We start from the raw sequence: 26,721 nt of genomic DNA, 5'->3' as shown, positions 1-26,721 counted from the left end.
TGGTTGCTAATTGAAAATGCTACTGATTTGGAATAACGCACGACGTCGTAGACAATCTGCAACACTCCTGAAACCGATCAGCAAAAAGCGCTTCGTTGTAGCGCTTTCAGGGGAATCCCAAAAAGTGGATTCACCCTCCGGAAAGCGCTACACTCTTGCAAACAATCTGCAACACTAGCAATAAAGACCTGTGCGTTAACATTGTTGCGGTTTCTTCATAGTCCCTCCTCCTGAGCCTGTCCTCCAAACTTCCGGTGAAGCGACCGCCATTTTTTTTTCTCCGAGCGAGCGGGGATAAACGCACCGGCGAGCCTCTTTCTGTTTAGAGGCTTCCCTGGCTTCAGTCCTTCACCTTTAGTCACTAAGCACAAACCACATAAAAGCCCGTTTGCTGAAATAAAGTCCCTTTATTTTTTACACATTAATTCAGCCGAAAATCGGGCCCGTGAGCGGGGGGGGGGATTTTTTTTTTATCACTCGAGGCAGCGTGGCAATGATCATACGATCAAACGACAGCTCACATTAGGCAGCTGGATGGGTCTCTCCATTGTAACGAATCTACACAGATTCGTTGCAATGGGTCTGTTTTTTTTTTTTAAAAACCTTTCTTAAAGGGAAAGGGGCTGTTTGGGAGCATGCTAACGGCTGCCCATTGGCTGCTTGACGGCCAGGGGCGGGACGAGCTTGGCAATAGCTTCCTTTCTAGCGATTTCTGCCGAGACCGGAAGCCTGTGGGAAACGCTAAAAAACGCAACTGATTCCACTACAAAGGCAAGTATGCATAACGACGAATTCCACTATTTTAAATGGCGATTTTTCATTCCGCAAACAATTTGCAACAAAGATCCCCGTGCGTAAAGGCCCTCAGTGTAGTTGCCTGAAGGCTGGCTGGATGTGAGCTCTCCAAGGTGTTCTCATGAGGACTTGGGCCACTGAATTCTGGACCAGTTTCAATTTCCAGATCAATGTCAAGGGTAGAGTGAGTTACAGTTTAAAGGTGACCATCATATGGATCACTGTAGTGGAGTGTTTTGAGGCCAGGCAATTTGCTAGTATTGCAAAAATGCCAGTTGAGCTACCTTTGTGACCTGCACCTCCATTGAAGCCATATTCCTAGTGGATTGTATGATGGACAGCTGCACACTATGTAGGCAGAGCAAGTGCACTTCTTCTCCCATTCCCTTACCTATCCACAGGACCCCTCCATCTTGAAGGGGTTGAGTTTCAGGTTGCTCTGCTTGGGCCAAGCTGTCACTGTTTCCAAACATTTGGTGAATGTTTCTTGGGGTGTGTCTGGTCAGCTGTCCATCACTGGGTAGAGCTGGGTGTCACCAGCGTACTGGTGACACCACAGCCCAAACCCCTGAACCATCTCATTAGGTTGGGTTGCAGATGTCATAGACACTCACTTTTCAGTATGCATTTGAAGAAGGGAGGCAAGTATTTGGGAGGCTGCTGATGTCAACTTCCAAAGAACAGTCTACCAGTTCCTATCTGCATCTATCCCAGGCACTATTTTAAATTATCCATATCAGATTAATTAAATCTACATATATTTGCATATGAAAACATTCATAAGGGACAATGGATTCTTTGCTTTTTAATTATTCTCACAATGTGTTTTAGCAGGTATAATCTCAGGAGAGGCATTCTGTCCTGTGTGAGTATGCCACTTCCACAGTGCTGCCTGCCATCAATGGATATGTAAGTACTTAATACTACAAATAATTAGAAAAATTTTAAAATCCACTGCCTAGTTAAGCAGGAACACCTTGTTAACTGTCCCTCTCAAATGACTCTAATTGACAATATATTATATCTGTAATTAAAACTTAGCAATCAGATCGTACAGGAAAAACTGCTCCTCTGTCCTAGTACTTATTTATTGCTTAATTAAAATATTTCTACCCAGTTTAGGATCCCCAAAGTAGCATTACATCAACAATACTAAAACAAGTTTTTGAAACAAATAGTAAAAAAAAAAGATAGTAAAAAAACAGAAAACAAAATCCGTACTCATTTAAAACATGCACAGGAAGGAGGGTCAGTAAGGGAACATCAGATGGAACTGATAAGTCTTCATGAACTGGCAGAAGACAATTGTAGGCTTGTGAGTGTCCTGCATAGTGCAGGGGGTCTAGGCTAGATGATCCAGGAAGTCCCTTCCAACTCTATTATTCTATGATTCTAGGCGGTCCAGATGATCTACTGAATCCAGTCACACCTACATTTTGCAGATTATTTTGTGCATAAGGTGAGGGGGATCAGCAATTTCCTGAGAAAGTGCCCTGTCCTTTTAAGGGAGGGATAATGATCTGTTAGTTTCTGGGTGATGTTATTTACCTCTGTGCCATGGAAAGTTTCAGGTGCCTGTTCCCACACATTATGCTTCTACCAAAGGGACAGGACGTTTTTCTCCAGGCATGTTGGCAACCCAACTTAGTTCATATGTCTGGTTTTAATTGCACTTTTGAGCTGATCTGTCTGACAGACTCCTTTTAAATACTATTCAAGGGAACACAAGCAATATACACCAATGCTTCCAAAGTAAGCTAAAACTTCAGAAGCCTCAGCCAAAATAACACACCAGGCTTATTTTTCCCCCTTCCTCCCTTTGAATTTTTCCCCTCTCTCAAGTAAAAGTGGTCTCTGATGCCATCTTCGTTGGCTTATTATTATTTTTTTTAAATATAAAGCCAGCCAAGCGTGGCCATTTTGTACAATATTTTATTTTGGCACGATTGATTAGCTCACAGGGGAAGTCTATTAACTAGGCTCAGTCTGATTCAAGTCACATAGCTCCTTGGGTCCCTCTCCTTATGTAGATCATATCTTTCTGACAGAGGAAGAAAGCTAAATGAACAGAAACAGTCACTGGAGTTCGTGTTTTAATGTGAACATTCCAGATTTTGGGAGGTGGGTGGGTGGATGGGAAGTGCATGCATCCTTAAAAAAATTCTAACTAGGACTCCAGGTGGAGCTGTGATTCCCACATAGACAATTTGGGATGCTCCTAAAGAACCAGGGAGACAGGATGCTGAAAGTTGTCTAGGCTTGGTGGCAATGGGCTATGATTGGCTGGGATAACGCTGCTTCAGTCTTCCTGTTTGTGGGCTTCCCAGAGGAAGCTGGTTGGCCACCATGTGAATGGAATGCTGGACTTGATGGGCCTCTGGTCTGGTCCAGGGGGGCTCTTGTGTTTTTATTAGCTACAGTCCTGGGGAGGTTTTTTGCTGCAGCAGTGGGGTGCTACAAATCTGACTAGAGCCTTGGGGAAGGGTGCCTAAAGTTTCTCCCGCCACTTTATTTATTCTACTTTTAGAAACGTCACAAATAAACATGACATGACCTAACATGACAAAATTGACCTAACAAAAGAAATAGTGGTTGCTACAACTAAAAATAATAATTAGTAAAAGGAAAAAAAATAAGCTATTATCTCCTGAGTAATAATTTACCAAATGATAAATCTGGTGAGAATCATAAAAGTTCATATACAGGGGCAAATTAAAACACATCTTTTTTTTATAAGGCGGTGCTCAAGAACGACAAATCAAATGGAATTTGGATGGCACTGCAATGTGTGTGGATCTAGTTTATCTACATCAGTAGTCCGCAACCTTTTGTAGGTTGTGGACCGCTGCGCCGGGGTGTGGGGAGACGGCAACCCGGGGCCCCACGCACGCGCGGCAGCCCCGGCACAAACGCGCATGCGCGGACTTTGCCGCGTGTGCGCGTTTGCGCCCCCGCTGGACGCAAACGTGCATGCGTAGCAAGTCCGCGCATGCGCGTTCGCGCTGCCAGCATGCTGGCAGCCATGGCTCCCTCTCCCCGCCCCTCCAGGCCGCAAGGAAATCGGCCGCTGAAGCAGCCGATTACCTTGCGGCCCGGCAAGCTTCTCTCCCCCCCCCCCCACCAAAGCAAGAAGCTTGCTGGGTGCGCGATTTGCTCGCGGCCTGAGAAGCTTCTCGCTGCAGGGGGGGCGGGAAGAGGGAGCCGCGGCCCGGCGCTGAGGCCTTTGCCACCCGGCACTGGGCCGTGGCCCGGTGGTTGGGGACCACTGATCTACATAACCTATGAAGTGGAACCAAACTCACATAAATGCTTTTGGCTTGAACTTATCTATACTGTTTTCTCATTTATTTCTGCCATTTATTTGGTAGGTAATTGATTCAATGCGAAATGTATCCCACAGGTTAGCTAACTATTGAGACTCAGCAGGGTCATAATTGATGTGACCTTGACCACCACCGTCAGCTTTTACAGCCATGAACAAATGCCTAGCCAAATGTCTTGACACCGACAGGCAAGTGGACATTTTCAAAATAATTCAACAATTCAGATCAAAATTGTGTGTGTGTACATACACACAAACACACAAGCTACTTGCCTAGACTTGCCGAGGGGAAGAATTAGCTTGGGAAAGGGCAATTGTTAGGTGACAAATATGCCACAGAATGTAGGGTGTGAACACCTACAAACACACACAAATCAAATTCTGCATCCTCCAAGTGCACACACATGATTACAGTAACAGTAAAAACTGTCAACTCTTCACACGTTTACTGCCCCCTTTCTGGGCTGACCTTCCAACTAACGGGTCTCTTGCTGCTCTTAAAATTTTCCTCTGGTTGAGAGTTCTCTAAGTTGCTCTTTTACCCTTAGGAAGTTGATGGGCTGTTAGAGGTGATTGGATGTGTCATATGTGAAAATCCTCCCATGAGATCATGGGCTGAGGACTCTTGTTTATTTCCCTGGAGACACAAACTGATGTCGTAATGCCTGTCACTTTTTGTTGTCTTTTCCTTGTGGGGGTTGTGGAATTTGTGTCAATGGACTTCAGTTTAGAAAAGGTCAGTCCTGTTCCCCAGCCCAGTCCTGCTCTCCCAAATGTTGCATGGCCTGTTTCCTCCAGTCCTTCTGGAGACCCTGAATGGCCTTGGAGAGTTAGGGACTTCAGAAAGTGGTACAATTGGGAATCCATTCATGAAAATGCTCTGCTGGAGCCAAGCAAAGGTGTCTCCAGGACAAGCTTTTGAGATGCCAAAAGTACGCATTGCCATGCATTGGTTTCAGGTTTTTTGTTTTTTTTAATCACGCTCGGAGGGAACTTTGGAGACAAACACCTGATAGGTTGCCTCCATTGATTGACAGGCCGAGGAGCAGTGGGTAAAATAGCACATTGCTATTTCTTGTGCATTTTCCTCTACTAATGAGTAGGGAGGAAAGCAAGACTTGGTGGCACAGAGGGGAGGGGAGGAAAAGCACCATTTACTATCCCACAATTGCAGGCAGGACACAAAGTGCAATTTGGCACTCTGTCTGGAAATTGTCCAAATTTTGCAGTGCAAAAATGAACAGTTTCAGCTTTTCTTACTCCCCTTCCCCAAAGGCATTACCAGGGGAGGGAGGCAACCCACAATCAACCCAGAAGGCTGGGATGAAGCCCATCCTCCATGGCAGCTGTAAAAGTAGGGAGGGTTTGATAACCTTTGCACAGCAATTCACCCCTGACTGAGGCAACTTCAGCTATAACTCAGAACATTTCTTCTCCAGCCAGCCAGGCATATTTTCCCATTCATTCTGTTGTTTAATACTCATTGGCCATGTTAAGAATGGCTATGTTGTTGCCACTGAGCAATGCAGAATTCTCATCTATATGCATGTGAGAGTGAAAAGGTCTCAGACCTGGTGCAGATTACAAGTCTGAGAGGAGGCAGATTGCATCTCAACCAGTGTGGTGTAGTGTTTAAGAGTGGCAGGTTCTAATCTGGAGGACTGGCTTTGATTTCCCACTCAGTGAGGGAATCTAGCTAGTGAGAAGGGTAACAACAGGATCTCTACAGATTATACCAGCGTGATTCCCTTAGAACAGTGGTTCTCAACCTGTGGGTCGGGACCCCATTTCGGGTTGCCTGGCCCCTTCTGGGGGGTCCCCAGGTTGGTTGCCGCCACCGCAGCAGTGTCCAGCAGCAGTGGTGGCTGGTGGAGGCGGAGGCGGAGGCAGCCGCAAGTGGCGGCAGAGGGCGGCAGGCAGCAGGTGGCAGTGGGTGACAGCAGGCGGCGGGCAGTGGCAGCGGGCGGTGGCCGGCGGTGGAGGAGCCATGGCAATAGCTGTCTCCATGCTGCCTGACTGTTGTGCGCACACCGACCCCGCTGCCACCACAGTTGGGGTCGCCAACTCAGAACAGTTGAGAACCGCTGCCTTAGAAGCTTTCAGTGAGCTAGACTAGATTGAAAACAAAGTGAATTTTATTGAGAACAATGGCTGAACTAAATTACCAGACTTGCGCAAAAATGAAACTAAACACACACACAAGAGAAAAACAGAGTTGAGATGGTGCCATACGGAGAAATAAAGGGGAAAGTATAAAGTATATATGTGAAGAAGTCCAAAGGAGGAACTACCAGGCTCTCCGGAGACGGGTGTAGCCTACAAATGTGTAGGGATGTGTGTATCAGATCCAAAAACACACAAACACGCAGGGGTTTTGGCATGTGCCTTAAATAGCCAGATTTGTATCTTGAGGCTAAGGAATGGCTGCTGTAGCCCATAAAACAATGTACGTGATTATGTGTGTATGATAAAGAAACTAGTGGGCATGTGGTGGTCTTGTCTGAGCTGAGACAAAACCTTGGCTAGAACCCCAGAGGTCTCCTAAAGTGGGAACAATACCTGTGATTGTCCTGGTGAATCGTTATTGAGACTAAAAGCATAAGCGGTTTCTTGACAACTGCTAGATTGTGGGACAGAATACTAACTAGGTGTGGCAGGCATATTAGTGAATTCCCTAATTGAAATTTGCTGGGTGAAGGGAAGGGAAAAGCTTTTAGCATTGATGGGATTAACAATACTGTTAGGTGTCCTATTGACCTGCAGATATGCACTGCTGTTTAGAATGGGGTGAAAGAGTCAGCGGTTATCAGCTCCCTGCGGGCTAACAGTGATCTCATTCAGAGAGTCTAGGCAGCTCCTGGAAGCATGGCAATGGGTTGGCATGTGCAGTTTCCAGTTTCTGCCTGGGAGCAGATAGCACATTTGGTCAGCTTAGATGCAAACTGGCATCCATTTGTATATGCAAGCTAGGAAAAGCGATTGCAGATTGAGGTGAAAGCATCAGGTAGGCAATCCTGGTGAAGGGTGTTTGTGGGCAAAGTGAGGAGGGGTCTGGCCACTAAAAACTCCTCCACATGAAGCCTTCTGGGTGACATTGGGCCAGTCACAGTTCTCTTACAACTGCCTCAGCCCCACAATATCTTACCTTCCTCCTCCCCCACACCTACCTATTTTCTAAGTAGGTGTGGGGGAGGAGGGAGGTAAGATATTGTGGGGAGGAGACTGTAAGATATTTGTAAGCCACACTGAAATTCTTCAAGGTGAAGATGGGCCAGATTAGTAATAGCTAGAAAATGGAAGGTACAAGAATTACCATCGATAGAAGACTGGCTGAATAAGCTGGTCGGTCTGGTCAAAATGGCCAAACTGACACTGATGGTCAACAGGAAAACTGAAGAAGCCTTTCAAGAACAATGGGCTCCCTATTTGAACTTTCTAAATAGATAGCTGAAGAAGAATTAGAAGAAGGTTATTCTTAATATCTTGTTACTATAGTGTGTATATAAAATATGATGTACTAATGATAACAATTTTATTTCTTTCTGTTCTGTTTGGAAAATAAAAATCTACTTAAAAAAAAGTGAAGATGGGAGGTATAAAAACCAACTCTTCTTTCCTTCCTGATACATTTTTCACTTTGCCTCCCCAACAGACTTTTCATTCATTCATTCATTCATTCATTCATTCATTCATTCATTCATTCATCCATCCATCCATCCATCCATCCATCCATCCATCCATCCATCCATCCATCCAATTTATATCCCACCCCTCCTGACAAAGTTGGCTAGGGGCAGCTTACAGAATTAAACAGGTACAAAATTCATAACAAAATGGCAGTCTAGAACCCAAAAACACTCCCATAGCTTCCCTACTCTTATATCCCCCCACCAGTGTGGCTCAGATGGTATATAATGGTATATAACTTATGCAGGAGAGCTTGTGTAGTGCTGACAAGCGTTCTGGAAGACCTGGGTTTAAATCGTGTAATGGAATCTGGCTGGGTGACTTTGGGCCAGTCACACTGTCTCACAGGGTTGTTGTGAGGATAAAAATGGAAGAGAGGAGAAACAATGTAAGCTGCTTTGAGTCTCTATTGGGTAGAAAGGTAGGGGTGTAAATGAATAAATAAATACATTTCTCTTTGGGTGAAACAACCATGTGGAGAGGCTTATTTTGCTCTGAAATAGGATTAAGGATCAAGCAGGCCTCCTCCCTCTTTCCTCCACACTTTGTTACAAGGGGGAAGGAAAAACCCTCAGTATGGCATGGAGACTGTGGATTGAGGTCGAACCCAGGGACAGCCAGGCACATTTAAGCTCTATTGGTTTCACCAGATAGATTTTCAAGCACTGGTTTCAATCAGCGTAAGCTTAACACTTAACAAGAGCCTGTTGTGGTGCAGAGTGGTAAGGCAGCCGCCTGAAAGCTTTGCCCATGAGGTTGGGAGTTCAATCCCAGCAGCCGGCTCAAGGTTGACTCAGCCTTCCATCCTTCCGAGGTCGGTAAAATGAGTACCCAGCTTGCTGGGGGGTAAACGGTAATGACTGGGGAAGGCACTGGCAAACCACCCCGTATTGAGTCTGCCATGAAAACGCTAGAGGGCGTCACCCCAAGGGTCAGACATGACTCGGTGCTTGCACAGGGGATACCTTTACCTTTACCTTTAAGCTTAACACTGGATCACGGATGCCACTATTAAAAATAAGTGAACCTAACTGGGCTGCGACAGAGCCCTCACAGCTATACCAGTTACCTTCCTTCTCTTTTATCATCATTTGTTTGCCAACAAATTATACAAATATTGGAGAGAAATATTAAATCTGCAGTTCATTGACAGAACTGGCTGTCATGTGTTTCATAACAGTGCCTGCATTCATAGGGGGAAATACTACCCATGTATTTCATGAGTGCATGTAAAGTCTCTCCCAGCTCTGCAGCCAGCCTGTGCTATTCCAGGCGGTCTCATGAAGTCACTGACCTACTGGAAATATTTGCTCACTCTGCGGCATCTCTCCAAATTCAACAAGGATGATACAGCACCATGGAAAAGAGCACTCCCCCCACCCCCGTGAAGGCTGGAGGTCTGAATTTGTGCTCAGCCCGGAAGTTAATCACAGTGAATGGTCAATGGTAGAGATTCAGTAAACTAGATCGTTTGTGCCATGCAAACATGCATAGCCCTAGTCTGTAGATAGATATCCTGGAGGCCTTTTTTCAAATAAAAGCAGGGGGGGGGGACTTAAGTCTGTTGGCAAGTCCTGTTGTCACAAATGCTTCTGTCACCTACGGGCAGGCTACTTTGAGCTAGGGGGAAATGACCCTTTGATAAAGAGTGAATGAGCAGAAATGGGCAGTTGAAGCTTTCCATGCCATGGAGGTAAGGATGAAGAAAAAGAAGAGTTGGTTTTATACCCTGCTTTTCACTACCCAAAGAAGTCTCAAAGTGGCTTACTATCGCCTTCCCTTCCTCTCCCCACAACAGACACCTTGTGAGGAAGGTGGGTCTGAGAGAGCTCTGAGAGAAGTGTAACTGATCAAAGGTCACCCAGCTGGCTCTGTGTGAAAGAGGGGGGAATCAAGCCCAGATCACAGTCAGCCACTCTTAAACAGCACACCATATTGGATCTCACCTAAAACATCACGTAGTAAAGAAAAGCCCATTAAAGTTCTGTTTTATTTAATATACAGTTTATTTATTACATAATCTTTATTACAGAGTTGTCAGGAGTGCTGTAGAGGGGAAGGACTGCAGCCACTCCCCAATCTTATATTTCACCCCATTTCATGGAGGCTGATCCTGAATTGAGCAGGGGAATTGGCCCCTCCCAATGATCTATCCCCGTTTCCTATTGCTTAGGTTGCTGTGCAAATGGTAACTCAGAAGTGCACAGGGAGTGCCAGTTCAAATGTAACATCATTTCAGATCCCAGGCCAAATAAAACAGAAAACTGCTGTCTGTTTGTACTAGGCCCTCCCTTCCCCCCCCCCCCCAACCAACTGAACTAGGTATGCATTAGTGAAATGGTGCAAAATCTTGCTCCACAGATCATGAAAGATCACGTCCCCCAAATCATGTTCTTATGAAAGATGCTTATATTCCTGGTTGATATTTTAAAAATACTACATTCTCTTGATATAAGCATTTCAGTTAAAATATTTGACCATCTCCTAAGTGTCTTCATATTTGGTCAAAATTGTTCCTGGTTTTATGATGGAAAATCAAAATTGTTAATTTTGAATCACAGGAATACAAAAGCACACTGGCAAGTGCACAGTGGCCGACCAATGAGTATGAATCTTCTGGTTATACTACCTTGCCATTAAAGGCAATCTAAATCTACCTAGCGGAAGCTTCTATTGCTAGTTCTATTTAATGTATTCTAAAGAGGCAAAGTGTACTGCAGACTTTGCTGCTAGTGGAGTTTATTTATCTGTTCAGACAAACTCGCTTATATTGGGTTAGCCAAGTGGGGTTGAACCTCAATTGATGCAAACTGCTTTCTTCTGGTTTTCACTTCTTCCATGTGTCTCTGACTGGCTGTGGTGTGCTTTGTAAAATGTCCCTTGTGCTTCCTGCAGTGCCACTCCCACCCCACCTTGCCATTTTTAAGGGTTTTTTTGCGTTCAAAGCTGAGTGATACAGCGCTACAGCAGCACCATTGGAGTCAATTGGAATCAGCAATCATTGGAGTCAATTGGAAAGGGCAGGGGAAAGCAGCACTGTTTGAAATGGCCCTAGTGCTTCAGAGATGACTTGTTAATGACCAATTATGCACTGGGAACTTTACTGCCCCAGCTCCCATGCAGGAGCACAAATCGAGGCTGGATGAGGTGCACCAGGCCAAATGCTGCCCCGTGTGGGTGCAGGAAGAGGTAGAGCAACCTGCCACGACTAAAACTCCAGCCTGCAGCCCGGCATGAAACCTCCAGTGCATAAACGGTCAATGGGAGGAAAAGCTGTGTGGAACTCCTGTCCCTGTCAACTACTAACAGCCTCCAGGTTAGAACGATCATGTGAAAACCCGCTGCTCTCTCTATTTTTGTCTATCCCAGTTCAAACTTCTCTCCTCCCATCAGATGCTTTCCTTCTTCTCACTGTCCCTCCATTCTGCCCTCAAACTCTGATGGGCATTGCATCCTAAAAGCTGGAGAAAGATTCCATGACGTTATGGAAAATGTCCTTCCATTAGCTCCCCTTAAGGAAACATTGATTTATCACTCCTAGCTATTAGCCAAAAATCAGTTTTACAAAGGATGATTCAGCAGCCACAGTAACTCTTTTTTACTTCTTTGGGTACCAGTAACGTTAGCCTGTACTTCGGCAGAATGATGATTTATGATACACGGCTCTCCTTTTAGAAAAATTCCCATGCAGCATGGGCTGGAAAACTACATAACCAAGGCCAGTTTGTAGCAGAACGTCAGTGGGATGTATAGGGCATGAAAGCTCCATTGACATCCATGGGGACTGTGAAATGTCAGCGCATTGAGTGACTTAAGCAGCAAAGCAGAATAGCATGCAGCATGCCACCTTGGTGCTTAACCCTTGCCCCCTGTGGCTGATACCATTCAGCTGTAGGAAGTTGCCCAGTTTAGTCCCACAAGTGCTTTTTCGAAGGATGGGTAGTGCCAACTACTTTGAATGAGAAGAATCCCTCCCTAAACACAGATGACTTGTACAACTGCCACTTGGTAGCCACCCAGTTTCTGCCCTTGTTTTGATCCTGAAAGTGCTTGGCAAATATTGTCACTGGCACAGAGACAAGGAAAGAGCAGCCTTGTGGATTATCTTGATACCATTAGTATCCTTCTGTTAAAGGAACAGGATTCCCCTCCCCCTCCATAGGCCGTTGGAATTCCTGGAAGGATTGTAGGTGTTTATGCCAAGGGATAGGCTTCGTAAAGCATGCATTTGCTCTTCCTAGGTTTTTTTCAAACTTGATGGAAGAAGTTAGCCATTTTAGATAGAATCTTGTCTTCTACCCTGTAAAAACTATTTGTATTAGTAACTTTTTTTAGATTAGAAAATTCTTTAGAGGACAAAATGCTGTTTTATTAAATAAAACATTACCTTTTCCTGTTTGTTTTTTATTAGGAGCTCTTAAAAGTCAACTGAGTGTGTCAGATATCCCATATAATTTGACGTTTTCCTCCTGATTCATTCAAGAACCAGCCTTAAGTCTGTGTTTATAGTGATTATTTCTAAGCTTTCATTGCAGTTCATTAGTGTTGGTGTTTCTGTGGTTTGAGGTTTTAAGATGTTTCCTACTAACAACTGGAACATGCTGAATGAAATCTGCCATCATTCAATATACAGAGGCATAGAATTTCTTCTATCAGTACCAAAATCATATTAAAAAGAGGCTCCTCAACAAAACAGCAAGATTATAGGATTCCTGTTGCAACACTTAAGTATAAAATCGTATTTGAATGTGTATATTTTTTATAAAGTTGATATTATATTTAAATGTGATTTAGAGACATATTTCGTGGTGATGTGTTTCAGCATGGGTTTGTTTGGCTTTGGTTTTATGCACTGCTGGCTATTTTGGGTTATTATACATGAAAAATACAAATTTGGTAGGTAGATCAAAACATCTGTGCGGTTTTACATGATTAAGACAGAAGCAGTATAGCTTCTAGTGGTATCCACTTCTGCTGTCTGTCTTATAAGGAGGCCATGTTTTCTCCTGGATGCTAGAGGCAGAATACTTCCAGGCTTTTTCAATTTTGTATCAGCCATTGCTCCTTCATCCCAATATGTTGGAGCCTGAGATCTTTTTGCACAGTGTGGTCGAACCAACCTGCATCTGTATAATGCTGCCTCTGTTCCATCTCACAGACTAGCCCAGCACCAGCACTCATGTGTTGTTCCTGCTTCTTGTTTTCTTAAGTTCTACAACTAATAAGAGCTCTGGTGAATTTGAAAGCTAACTTGAAAATTCACTATGACCGATTGTGCATGGGTAGGGAAGGGCTGGCTGGTGCCTGTATGACACCGGGGCTAATCCCCAACCAGGCCCCCTCCTGCCCCTTGCCCACATTACGACATCTGATGGCCCGCGGCAAAGGAATGTGGAGTCTTCCGCATTCTTTTTCTTGCCACAGTGGCTATCATAGGCCCAGCAGGATCAGGATCAGCATATGGGAAGAGCTGGGCCTTCAAGCCCCCCTCCCCCAGCAGTGTCCCTGCAGAGACACACAATGCTCTGTTCAGCTCCGGTGCTACGGAGCAAAATGGGGAGTTTTTACCCCACACACACACAATGGTGGGGTAGCAGCATGCCACTCTCCCACCATTGTGTGGTGGGATCCCCATGTGTGTCCCCCAGCTGATTCTACCACCTCCACAATGCATAGTGGAACTTACCCGCTGTGAAGTTGTGCGTGTGCCTACACAGCTCTGGGGCAGACCCTGTGCATGCACAGGACATGGCAGGGCATGCTGCCCCACCGATAGGGATCAGCGGCAGCCCAGTGTGGCCATTGCCGTGCATAATCGGTCTATATGATGCTTTTTTCACGCTACTGCTGCTACTACTAAAAGTGTTACTCTTGCAGCCATAAGGGAGAGGGAAAGGAAAAAAAAACACAAGACACTTAGTTTGAGGTTGGGTACAAGCTGAAGAGCAAGAATCAACACACTCTTGGCCCTTTGGCTGCTAGCCTGTGGTTTGCAGACAATGCACATGGAGGAACCAGCGATTGTTTTCTTACCCACTTGGGCATGTTTTTGTTTATTTTTATTTCATCTGTTTTATAATTTGTCTTCCTGTTCCCTGACCTGAATAGCCCAGGCAAGCCCAGTCTCCTCTCAGAGGCTAAGCAGGGGCAACCCTGGCTGGTATTTGGGTGGTAGTTTCTCCAAGGACTTTTAGGGTTGTGACGCAAAGGCAGGCCATGGCAAACCACCTTCACACGTCTCCTGCTGGGCTGCCAAACAATCCTTGGGTCTCCTGACTATACTACATACATGCCATAGGATAAATATAAGAAGAAGAAGAAGAGTTGGTTCTTATATGCCACTTTTCCCTACCCGAAGGAGGCTCAAAGCGGCTTACAGTCGCCTTCCCTATCCTCTCCCTACAACAGACACCCTGTGGGGTGGGTGAGGCTGAGAGAGCCCTGATATCACTGCTCGGTCAGAACAGTTTTATTATTGCCGTGGCGAGACCAAGGTCACCCAGCTGGCTGCATGTGGTTGAGCATAGAATCAAACCCAGCTCGCCAGATTAGAAGTCCGCACTCCTAACCACTACACAAAACTGGCTTGTAAAATAAATAAATGTCTGTTGTTGCAACCTGCTTTGGGTGCCCTCAGGGAGAAAATAAATAATTAACCCCCCTTCCTCCCCAGTAATTCACAACAGGTCCAGGGGCAGCCTGCCAACCAAAGTGGCATCTCAAGATTATTCTTCTGACAGGCTAAGAAAACAATTGGATGCCTCACAAGGAACTGCAGCCCTTTTGCCTCAGGACAGTCTAGCTTTAAGTGCAAATATTTGCAAATAGCTTCTCCAACAGCATTGTTGGGGTTTGGGGTCAGGCTGGATCAAAGCCAGTCCCAACCCTGCCTCAGAGGAGGTGACTTCAGCTGCACCATTGGAGTGAGAGTAGTCAGCCCTTAATGAAATAACTGGACATTACAGCGAGGAAGTGCCTTGGGGTTGTGGAGGAACAGCCAAAAGGCTGGAGACCAGGGGGCTGCTCAGCCCATTAAGAAACTCTTGACAAGAAAATATCTCTGTGTGACCCTGACAAAAAAAGAGGTAGGGGAACACAACCAACATTAAAACAAATGCAGAAGTATGTTAATGGGGCTGTTTTGGCCAAATTATGATTTAGGCACCAAATCAGGATTACAAAATTCCTGGTGGTTTGACAGTGGAGTCTAAGGTGTGGGAGATTTGGATAGAGACACGAACAGAGTATGATGCCTCCACCCTCCAAAGAAATAATTTTCTCCAGGAGAGATGATCTCTTGGGATCTTCAAGGCCCACCAAGAGATGGACAATGCTACTATGATTGTTCCAAAGCCAAAACCTCCCATTTGTAGACATGGCTGTTCACACAGATGTTTCCTAGTTCTGTATCACAGTAAAATCAGTGTAAGTGAAAAGCTGGAGTAATGCTGGGACCGGGGCCATTTCCAAATGTGGATTCTGTCTGCTCCCAGCCATTCGTGCCCTGATTGTTGTTACTGGGTGGCTCCCCCCTCCCCAATCGTTCCTGCCCTGAACATTCTCCAAACTCAAGAATTTGCTGAGCTCTTGGTAATTTTCCATGTGCATTAACAAACCTGGTGCTTATCATAATTTGTCAGAGTGACATTCTGGTCTTTTCCGTTTGGCAGTCGCCTTAATTCGGTCGAATGCTGAGAAGTTTCATGCAGTGTCACAAATACAAACAAAAGGATTAGTTATGTCTGGGGAGAAATATGTGCGTTTTCTTCTGATCCTTATAGCTAAACATGCCCTTTGACTTTGGCAGTAAAAGATAGGACATTTTTTGAAAAGGGGAAATTCATGCCTGGTGTAAATGGTTGCGTCGCCATAGAACAAAACCTCAGCTGAGATGTGGAACATTAAAGGGAGGGGAGAGAGATTTGCAGATCAGCATAGTCAAAAGACAGTTCCCACCCTTCTTAAAATGACAAGAAATAGATCCTAGGCTGGAGCTATGAAGGTGAAGAGTTGGGGCTATCATGTAAATAGGAGCTGATCTTCTGTATTTCTTCTTTTATTTCTTAACCAGGTGCAGATTCTCTCCCCTATTTTACCACATTGTGTTCATTATTCAAATGGGAGCTCCTTTTCAGTTATTGGGGAGATGGATGAGGTAAAACATCTGCTTGTTTCCTTGCATTTTCCACAGATGCTCAATACTAAAAAAAAGAAAGAAACTTCTGGCCTACCTTTTAATGAAAATATGCTGCTTTACACTGTGGCTGCTTTGAACCTAAAAACTTATCAACCTACAGGACATATGACATTATATCACAGAGCATCTCATCTAGCTTGAATCAACTTTCCTTGCAGTTTGAGGTGTGATGTAGGAGTGCTCAGTTTCATATGGAAGGACTACTTTTTGAGAGCTAGCCTGGTTAAGAGTGGTAGCCTCTGATCTGGAGAACCAAGTTTGATTTCCCATTCCTCCACATGCAGCCATCTGGGTGACCTTGAGCCAGTCACAGTTCTCCCAGAGCATTCTCAGCCTCAACTCCGTCACAGGCTGTCCTAGGGAAAGGAAGTGTAGGTGAGTGTAAGCCACTTTGAGACTCCTTTGAATAGTAAAAGTGAGGTACAAAACCTCCAGCGTCTCTTCTTCTTTTGGTGTGGCTTGCCAAAATGATGGTGGCAGAAAAGTTTCTGATACAGCCCAAAGTGGTATGGGTGGGTGGGGCAAATGACACACCAATTGATGGTGAAGCATAAATAAGGAGGTCCAGCCATCTTATAAGCTGTTCCCTTCCCACTTGTCAGTATATGCAGAAGTTACGAATGATCCATTCCATTTTAATACTGAAATGCTGCTCCTGCATGTACACACATTCCACCACAGTGTAGTTGTCTCCCTCCCAGAACTCCATTCCTTTCTTTGGGTGATTCCTTGTAGGAATATTCATCATTCTGTGACTACAATGAGATACGACTAACATGTGTCAAACCAAGGTTATGGCCACGAGTCTGATCCCATCAGCACAGCTCTCCCACATACGCATTTGTATATAATCACACCCTTGGTTCAGTTTCATGGCTCTTCTGGAATGTGAAAGAGCCCCCAGAATGGAGATTTCTGCAGAAATACAGGCAGGAATTGGGCAAGGATGTGGAAAGATTTCTGATCACCCTCCACTTGCTTCCCTTCTCTCTTTGTGCTCCGGGGATGATTCAGGCTTGCATAAGTTAGTGAAACATGTGAGGATAGGACACGAGATGAATTAGTCACCATCACTCATTTACGGTGTCCTATTCTTCAGAAAAATGAAAAATCACCATCAGGACTGCAAATATGGTTTGTGTTACTGCAAGACAAATGTTTTTTAAACAGAAGAACAAAAATGTATGACTTTTTCTGCATGAGGAATCTGCCTCTGGACAGCCTCTGGTTGCTGGTGGGTTTTAGAGCCACATGGCATTGCCTGCATCCTGAGGTTGTCCAGGGGTGAGCTCGAATTTTGCCCAGATTTGCAAAAAGTGGATTTGGCACTTTTTATCTTGCATCCCATCAGTGAGCAACCACAGACAACTGTGAATAGAGGGGGAAATGCAGGAAGTCTCACTAGCATTGTCTCACCCTTGCATTTGCCCTCCCCTCTCCATTTCCTGCTTCGAGATTTTTTTTTTTAATGGTGCATTCCATGTTTATGCAGGACCGCAAAGCTTCATTGTCAAAAGTAAAATAAAATCTTCTTTAAAGTGTCCATGGTCCTTTGGGGATCAGGCAGGCAAAACACAATCCCATTTGTCTTTTCTGGATGTGGGGAATGAACAGGGAAAGGGGTGGGGCGCAGGATGAAGCAGCTCTCTCCCGATTATCCAGGCATGCATGCTCCTTGTTTTAAAGCCTACCATTCACACAAAATTACTCTTCAGGCTCCAGTTACCATGTCCAGCATCTCACAAATCAGGAAGGCACAACACAGTCCTGTTTGTCTGTTCTGGAGTGGGGAATGAACAGGGAAAGAAGGGACATGCATGATGAAGCAGCCTTTTCCTAATAATCCAGGCATGTGTGTGCTTTGTTTTTAAGCTCATTGTTCACATACAATCACTCATCGGAATCCAGTTACCATTTCCAGCGTCTCACACATCTACTCACACATCTACCCAAAACGGGGGGGGGGGGGCTTGCTGTATTGTTCTGACGTTTCTCCATAGCAACGTGGATGTGTTAATTATTTATTTAAAATGCTTCTGTGTTGTGGCATTACTGCATAGCAATGAGGAAGTGCCTTTAAAAAAACATACATTTCAGAGCTTGGGGGAAGAAAGTTTCAGTCCATGAGAGAACCACTGTGCTGTGATTGGTGGCTTGCTGTGATTGACAAGCCAAGGAGGAGGAGAGAAGTTCAGCTTGTTTTCCCTTGCAGCCTCATTGGGAGGCGAAAAACTGCAACAGGGCAGAGGGAAAATGTGGGTGGGGTCTCCTGTATGGAGGGCTTCAAACACAAGGTTTACCATCCCTTGTTTGCAGGCAGGAGGCATATATATATATATACACGCATACACATACACATACACATACACATATACGTGTGTGTGTGTGTGTGTGTGTGTGTGTGAGTGACTCGGTGCTTGTTAACAAAAGGGGCCTTTGGAAATGTCCCCAAATATTTCTACCATCTCTCAAGAATATATTCAGATATTTTTGACTTCTTGTCTCAGCTGTTCTCAAGCATTTAGTAATTCAGTTTTAATGCTGGAAGATTCTGATGGTTCACTGCTTGCTATTCAGCTCCTAGTGAAAGTCAGCAGATTCCAGGCTATCTTGTGTGTTTGACCCCACCTCCTTTTTTTTTTTTTTAATTAATCCAGAAGACTCAGGTAAGGGACTCACAGGTATTGGTGGTTCAGAAAGAAATGGGCTTCAACCTAAAAGTGTCTTACTGTGTCCTTCCTAGACTTGTATCCTGACATCGATACAAGCTCAATCCCATTTGATCTTGGAAGCTAGGCCAGTACCCTGGCTAGTATTTGGATGGGAGACCTCCAAGTATTTCGGTGGCATTTCTTCCATGAACATTAGGAGTCATGATGTGGAGACAGGAAATGACAATCCACCTCTGAACGTCACTTGCCTGCCTGCAACACAACCCTCTGATCTCCTTGCATACATACACCATACGATAAATAAATCAGTCCTAGGGGAGGGTCATACATGTAACTGTATATGTGGCTTAGGGATTTAGTAACCACTTGAACACCCAAAACTGCCTTATACAAAATCAGACCATTTATGTCTCTCATATCAGCTACGACCTGGACTTTTTAAAGTGTGATACCAGCAGTTGTGCTTGGGACTTGTGCACACAAAACAGATATTCAGCATCTGAGCCTAGATCCATAAATGAGGAATCATAAGTTTGATTTATAGAAGACTAGCAGTAAAACTCATTGTGTGCTGAAATGCAATGGGTACTAACTAGTTGTTTGGTGATGTGTGGAATATAAAGGGTTCTAGGTAGCATTTGTTGTGAATAGCTGGCCAGAGCCCATCACCTAGGTGGAACAAATCTGTGACACGCCACCAGTGCCTAGGCCCAAAGGCTGCCCTTCATCACCTCCATTGCTACTCAACTCAAGACTATAAAGATCAATTCTCCAGGTGAAAATGGCTGCTTTTGGGAGGGGGGACTCTGTGGCATTGTATCCTTTTGAGGCCCCATCTCCAAACTGCAAGACATATTTCCAGCCCTGGGCTTCACAACCTCTAGGTGGTATCTGGAGATGTCCCAGAATTACAGCTCATCTCTACTCCAGACTATATGGATCAGCTTTCCAGGCAAAATGGCTGCTTTTGAGGGGGGGACTCTATAGATGTCCATCTAGGCCAGGACAGTCTACTCTTAATAGCAGACAGTGTCCAAATTTCCAGGGAGACCTGACCCAATCCCATGACCAGAAAACCTTTTAATTGGCCAGAGACTGAAATGAAGACTCTCCAAATTTTCCGTCCGTCCGTCCGTCCGTCCAGCCAGCCAGCCTCCCTCTCTCCCCATCCTGACTCATGGCCTCTGGATCAGCTCCTCAGGGGAGGCAGCCGAAATGGTGACACCAACTGGACCTAACACAGTGGGGGTCTGGTGCTGCTGGAAGGAATGGAGGGACTCAAAGCTTCCCTATGGTGGCCATTCTGCAGGAAAGGAAATAAAGGGCCAGCTTTCTGCCACCCCATCTGGGCATCACTGATGGGCTACTCAGTAACAGGCAGCCGAGGCAAGACACAGGGACCAAGGGCTTTAACTCCACCACTGAACTATCACCATCTTGGGGATTTCCTGTCATCCTCCATGACATCTCTCTTCTGCTCCCTGCTGAGCTACCAACCACTCTAGACTTCAGAAGAGGGCAGGAGTGCGAGCCAAGCAGAAAAGGGAACTTAGGAAAAAATCTGCCTGTTTCCTGAAGCCGACCAGTGCTTGGGATTGAGGTCTCTCCCCTCTCTGCCCCTTCCTGAGGGCCAGGCCACCAGATTTGCTCCACCTCTGCAAAGGCTACACCTAACTCGGCAGCTACTCTGGTAGGAAGTGAGGGCAGCCAAGGGAGATGGAAAGGATCGGGTTCTGCTGGGAGAGGAGGGGGATAAATACCACCATAGCCAGAGTCACCTCTTTCTTCTCTTCTCCCAACACCATAGGCGGCTCAGGCAGCAAGATATTCAACCCAGTGCTCTGCTGGGAGGCAGCCTCAGGCATAGGCTGGGGGCACAAAGCACTGTGGGAGGGAGAATGGCTGGAGAGCCACAATTGGCTCTGAGTGAGAGATATTCAACCAACAGAAAAAAGGCAGTTTTGTCAGCAGTTGCTGGACAGGTCCCTCAGACTGCCCTTTTCCTATTGATGGAATATCCCCCACTCAGGACCACTTGCCTCCTGTTTTAAGAGGTGAGTTGTCTAGCACCACAGTACAGGTTTTATTATATGGAAAGATGAGTTGTCAAAATGTCTTTTTTCTAGAGTACCTCCACTCACTCTCAGTCTAAGCTAACTCCCAGGGTTGTTGTTAAGATAAAGTGGGAGAGGTAAATCTGTTTTGGGTCCCCAGTGGGATGAAAAGCAGAATACAGGAATCTAAATGAATCACTGTCTCCCTACTTTGCTCTTCTACTTCTCTTCTAAGAGAGCTCATCTAGTGCAATTGATCAGACCAAAATAACTGTTGTGACCATGCTTGTTGACCTCTCTTAGAGGAGAGGTTGGGGATAAGAGGCAGGGAAATTGTTACATATTCAATTTATCTCTGTCTGGCTGCTGTTACAAATAAAGGAATCAGACCAGTTAAATCTGTAAGCAACCTGATCAACAGGAATGCTTGATTGCTCTGGATTTTTCTCAGAGAAAGACGACTGCATAGTTTTCATTTTCTTTCTGTCTGGTGAACTTTTTTTTTTAAAAGAAAAATCTTGGCTACTGCAGTGGGAACCACACAGAGGCTATATGAACGGAAAACTTCTTCAATGCTGTGTCACCACTTCCGGTGACCTGAGGCCCAGATTTATATCGCATACTCTTTGGCATTACAGCAGGAGGCTAAACTATCCCAAGTCTTTAGAAATGGTAAACACATGCAGCACTCAATGCTGGAGGCAATCTCTGAAGAGAGTAGTCCTCTCAATAGACAGTTCTCTCAATGGAGGGAAGTACACGTTGGAGCATGGGGACTAGTGCTATTTAGTTTGTTCATAAACTAGCAAAAAAAGTCCATTGTACTTTAAAATACACCGTGCACTCGTCGTTCCCCCCTGCCCCCTCTGCTGTGGGCAGGCCCACCAAAGCTTGGAGAGCCATGGTAGGCCTTTTTTGAGTGGCTCCCTCCCCCAAGGAAAACTAGGGGTCTTGATGTAGAGTCAGCCAATGGCAAACCACCCCCAAACATCCCTTGCCTGACTACCAGACAATCCTTGGTTCTCCTTGCTGTACTATACATGCCCTACAATAGATCATAGAATCATAGAATAATATTGGAAGGGACCTCATGGGTCATCTAGTCCAACCCTCTGCACTATGCAGGACACTCACATGCCAATCGCTCATCTACTGTAACCTGCCACCCCTTTGCCTTCACAGAATCAGCCTCTCCATCAGATGGCTATCTAGCCTCTGTTAAAAAATTTCCAAAGATGGAGAATCCACCACCTCCCAAGGAAGCCTGTTCCACCAAGAAACCGCTCTGTCAGGAACTTCTTCCGGATGTTTAGTTGGAATTTCTTTTGAATTAATTTCATCCCATTCATTCTGGTCTGTTCCTCTGGGGCAAGAGAGAACAATTATGCTCCATCCTCCATATGGCACCCTTTTAAATACTTGAAGATGGTCATCAGATCCCCTCTCAGTCTTCTTCTCTTTAGGCTAAACAGACCAAGCTCCCCCAACCTTTTTTCATATGTCTTGGTCTCCAAACCCCTCACCATCTTTGTTGCTCTGCTCTGGACACGTTCCACTTTGTCAACATCCCTCTTCAATTGCGGTGTCCAAAACTGAACACTGTACTCCAAGTGAGGCCGAACCAGAGCAAAGTAAAGCGGTAGGATCACCTCCCGTGATTTGGACACGATACTCCATTTGATACAGCCCAAAATCCCATTTGCCTTTTTAGCCACTGAGTCACACTGCTGACTCTTGTTCAATGTATGGTCTACTAAGACTCCTAGATCCTTTTCACACATGCTACTGCTAAGACAAGTCTCCCCCCATCTTATATTGGTGTATAATAACGGAATAATGTCCTTGTTGAAACATGGCACAGATTTTTAAAATAAATCTTTATTTGACAAGACAAGTCATTTATTTGCAGTCATTTAGACCCGTATAACCATTGGCACTACAAGTAAGAAATCTTTATTTAATTTTTCTTATAATATCTTTTATCCCGAATTGACTGGAATGCTACTGTGACACGGATTTAAGAAGCTCAGGATCTTGGTCAGTATGCAAAAGGTACGATGTTTCTGAATTGTGTCTTAAACCATGAGACAGGGGTGTTCCTGATCAGAATTCAAGTCACATAAAGCCTCAACTTTGAATGGGAACTCTGTCCAACTTCCCTCATGGAAATGGCTATAGAGTAGTATCTCGGGGATCAAACACCTGCTTTGCATGAAAGCTGAAGAGCCAGTCTCTCATATCTCCAGTTAAAAAGGTCAGGAAGGGAAAGCCTGAAGAGCTGCCAGCAAAAGCATTCAGCATCAACAATTGATTATCTGGCTTGGTAGTCTGGTACTATAAAGCAACTGTGTATAGGCATCCATTTCCCTGGAACTCTAACATTACAGACTGAAGGTGCAAATCAACAGTCATTCTGATTTATTTGGAGATTTATAACATGCTTCTCTTCCCAGCTGTATCCTAGAGGACTTACAACACCACTCACTTTCCCTTCTTGTCTGTCCTCAGAACCGCAGCCACTTGAGGTAAGGTTAGGTTGCCCATCGTCAACCAGAGAACTTCCATGGCAGAGTAAAGATTTGAGCTAGTGTCTCCCAGATGCTGGTTTAGCACTGTAGCCACTGCACCACACTGGTTATCTATAAATGCAGCTTCCATGCTCTACAAGCATTTATAAATGGGCAATTTAACCACATGATGAATGTAGCCACTGAAAAGGTGGATTGCTTTTCTATATCACCCTGTCAAATTCTAAAGCAAATGAAGTGCAGATGTGGAATAAAATGGGTTGGAGAAAGGTTGCTTCTCTCTTACTTTCATCATTTCAGAGAATATGTGGTAACTTTTGAGAACCCATCCCAGAGCCATGACAGTAGAGAGAATTTGTCCTGGTGTTTTCAATGGTCAGTCATCAAAACAGGGAAATGTCTTGTGTAAGCAGGCAGTTCAGATGAAGGTTACACAACTGGCCCTTTAACAAGGACAGCAAAGGGGAAAGGAAAACAATGGTCCACTTGATGACTTAAACCCCAACCTCAAGAGCTCTAAAAAGCACAGTTATATGATCCTACATTAATAAGAACATCTTGCACTGCTTGGAAAGTGACTGGATGAGGCCATCAGTTCAGACTTCCTGGGCTGCTTCTTGAACAGACAGCAATGATGATGCATGGCCAGCTTTTTGCCAGTTTCCTATAGTCCATTTACCCAAATGGCAAACTCCAGTGACTCATGCTGCCATCCTCTTTGATGCTCCGAGTTAACTATAAGAGTCGAGGAGGCCTTGCTGACTAATGGGGATGACCCTGGGTGGAGGAAATGAGGCCCTTGTGTGCAACACCCATTTTTGACAGGAATCTTCCCTGAACAGCTGGAACTGATCTTTGAGTGTTAAATGTGCCCCCTGTTTTTGAGTGTTAAATGGGCCAATGGATTGATGGGAGGTTAAGTTTGGCACAATGTATTTAGATGAGAGGCCACCAAGGAATTCCTGGGTTGCTATGCAGAGGCAAGGAAGGGCAAACCACCACCTCTGTTAGCCTCTTGCCTTGAAAAGCCAATGGGGTCACGGCAAGGCAGTTGCGACTTGACAGCACTTTACCCACACAAACAAGTTTGTATGTTTGCACGAGAGTGAGAGAGGCATGAACAACACAGAGAACAATGCAAATGTTTACTGTTGCATCTCAAAGATATTCAGAGATAGAGCCACAAGAAATGCTTCTACCCTTTACCTGAGAGGAACATACAAACATTTCCTAATAGTCTCACCACTCTTGCATTCTATTTTTAAAGTGTTGAAGGTTACAAAGCCTTTCCAATAAAACAATCTTTACCACAGTTACTCTATATATTTTTAAAAGGGCCATCTGGACGGCGCTATATGGGTCTCGGGGCTGCTGTCCGGGCCTGTCCGGGCCTCCAAAAGCACAAAAAGTGGGCCAATCCGGACGTGCCCAGCAAAGCTGGGCGCGTCCGGATTGGGCCGGCCCCTGGAGCGCCCGCCTCCAAGAGCCGACCACATCACCCAGACACCATGCGGGCCCTCCAGTGAGGAGGCCACGCACCCAGTAACCCTGAGCGGCAAGGGGCCGGGGATGCCTTCCCTGCAGCCCACCAACCACACCCACCGCTTCGCAGAGGGGAAGCTGCGGCCTCGCCACAGGGGAGGGGTCCTGGGGATGCAGAGGAGGGGGCCTTGGCCCCAGCACCAGCATGCTTCAGAGCCTGAGGACCTCGCCCGCACCTCCACGGCGCACCAAGGTGCCTTGCCTCCCTCCTTATAACCACGTTCCATCCCAGCCCCCGCTAGCACCCATTGCATTTTTTTATGCAATGGGCTTTTTAGCTAGTCTAGTATAATAAAAATAAAATCTTGCTCAGGATTCCACACACCACCTTTCCTTCAGGCCTGCTGTGAAGGGAGCCTCTATCAGCTCCCTGACTGAGGTGAGGGATGCATATCCGAGGTGGGCATGGGCATGCTTTCCTTTTGAGGGGGGGATAGCTTTCCCCTTCTGCCTAATGGTTGGCTGACAGGGGGGCCATAGAATAGCCCCTTTTAACTTAAAATACTGCTGTGGCCGGCCTCACTGCTGTATGAAAGATGCAGCCAAGCCACCTCTTCTCCGCAACTCTCTGAACATCTGAGGCCTACCGCACAAGGTGGTTGTGCAGATGAAATTGCATGCTGTTGCGGAGAACAGTCCTATTCCATCTGCACAACAACCTCAAGTGTTTCATCTCCACAACAACCTGCGTGGGAGGCCTTAAGTATTTCTTTGGCACAAGAACCCCGTCCACCCTCCAAAGCTTCCATTACTGCCCGGGGAGCAGATTTTTATATTATGGATATGAGCTGCAATTCCAGGAGCCCTCCAGGCCCCACCTGGAGGTTATGCAATAGGACCGTTTATGTACTGGGAACTTCACTGGCCCACCCCCCTATCAGGAGCCCAGATAGGGGGTGGATAAGGTGCACCAGGTCAAGTGCTTCCCCGTGTGGGTGCAGGAAGACTTGGAGCAACCTGCCATGACTAAAACTCCAGCCTGCAGCCAGGCATGAAACCTCCAGTGCATAAACGGTCTAGGTGAAGACCCATCAGCTGTAATAAAGTAGAAGAAAAAAGTTGCCAGCTTGAGACTTTTTTCTTCTACTACCCACCTGGAAGTTGGCTACTCCTAGATTGGAAATATTCCTTGAGCCTTGGAGGAGGGCCTTAAAACAGCATCTATAAATAAATACACTAATAAACACAACTGAAAAGGGATGCAGCCTCATCAGGAGGTAAAAAGCCTTGACGGGGCAGGGGCAAAATGCCGGAGGAGTCTCCCCATGAGGAGGGCTACAAACATGAGATTTACCATCCCTCATTTGCCAAGAGGAAGCCACTTGCGTTTTAGCCCTTCATGTGGAAATGGCCTAGATGTTCCACTTTTATTAGACAACTAGCCAGAAAGCTCTTTGCATAGGGGAATGCAACAGGCACTAGAGGGGGGCACAAACTGGTGTGGTACCTGTAGTGTCTGGGCATTTCTGGAGGGCAGGTACCTCGAGGTTTGGACTCCCATCCAGTGGTGGCAATGAGCAGAGCTGGCGGTGGGTAGCTCAGGGCTCCAGAAGGGTGGCTGCTGTGAGGCTGAGCAGCACTTGTGGCAGCTGGCTCAGTGCCATTGCAGGGTGGCTGCCCCGAGGCCAGGCCTGGCGTCCTGCAGGACTCGCGGGGCCGAGCAGTGTTTGCAGTGGCTGGCTCGGTGGCACAGGAGGTCGGTCGCTCAGAGCCCTGGCCTTCCGTCATGTGGCCACAGCTGGGCTGAGCAGAGGGCTGGCCAGGGCACCACAGTTCCACTCACCTAGCACCCAGGCTGTGTCTGGGCATGAGGTCTCAGAACGCCACATAGCTGCCTTGTGGGGGTAGGCGGGCTTTGTTGGGCTCGCCATGACTTGCCCATGGAGCATGTCTGGCTTAAAACAGAGGCTAGACACAGGAAACA

At 45.8% G+C, this 26,721-nt stretch overlaps 1 protein-coding gene across 1 annotated transcript in view; it reads left to right on the top strand.

Moving 5' to 3' along the window:
- SOCS5 (suppressor of cytokine signaling 5) overlaps positions 1-16,517 on the top strand; it is a 79,148-nt gene extending 62,631 nt beyond the window's left edge. Inside the window, exon 5 of the transcript XR_013230961.1 lies at positions 1,627-16,517. The gene's annotated coding sequence lies outside the window, so the exon portion shown is untranslated. The remainder of the gene's footprint in view (positions 1-1,626) is intronic.
- The last annotated feature ends 10,204 nt before the right edge of the window (positions 16,518-26,721 follow it).

The sequence above is a fragment of the Paroedura picta genome, chromosome 1 (assembly GCF_049243985.1).
Source record: "Paroedura picta isolate Pp20150507F chromosome 1, Ppicta_v3.0, whole genome shotgun sequence".
Lineage (NCBI taxonomy): Eukaryota > Metazoa > Chordata > Lepidosauria > Squamata > Gekkonidae > Paroedura > Paroedura picta.
Note: the sequence above shows the minus strand (reverse complement) of the source record. Positions and strands in the feature narration are given on the sequence as shown.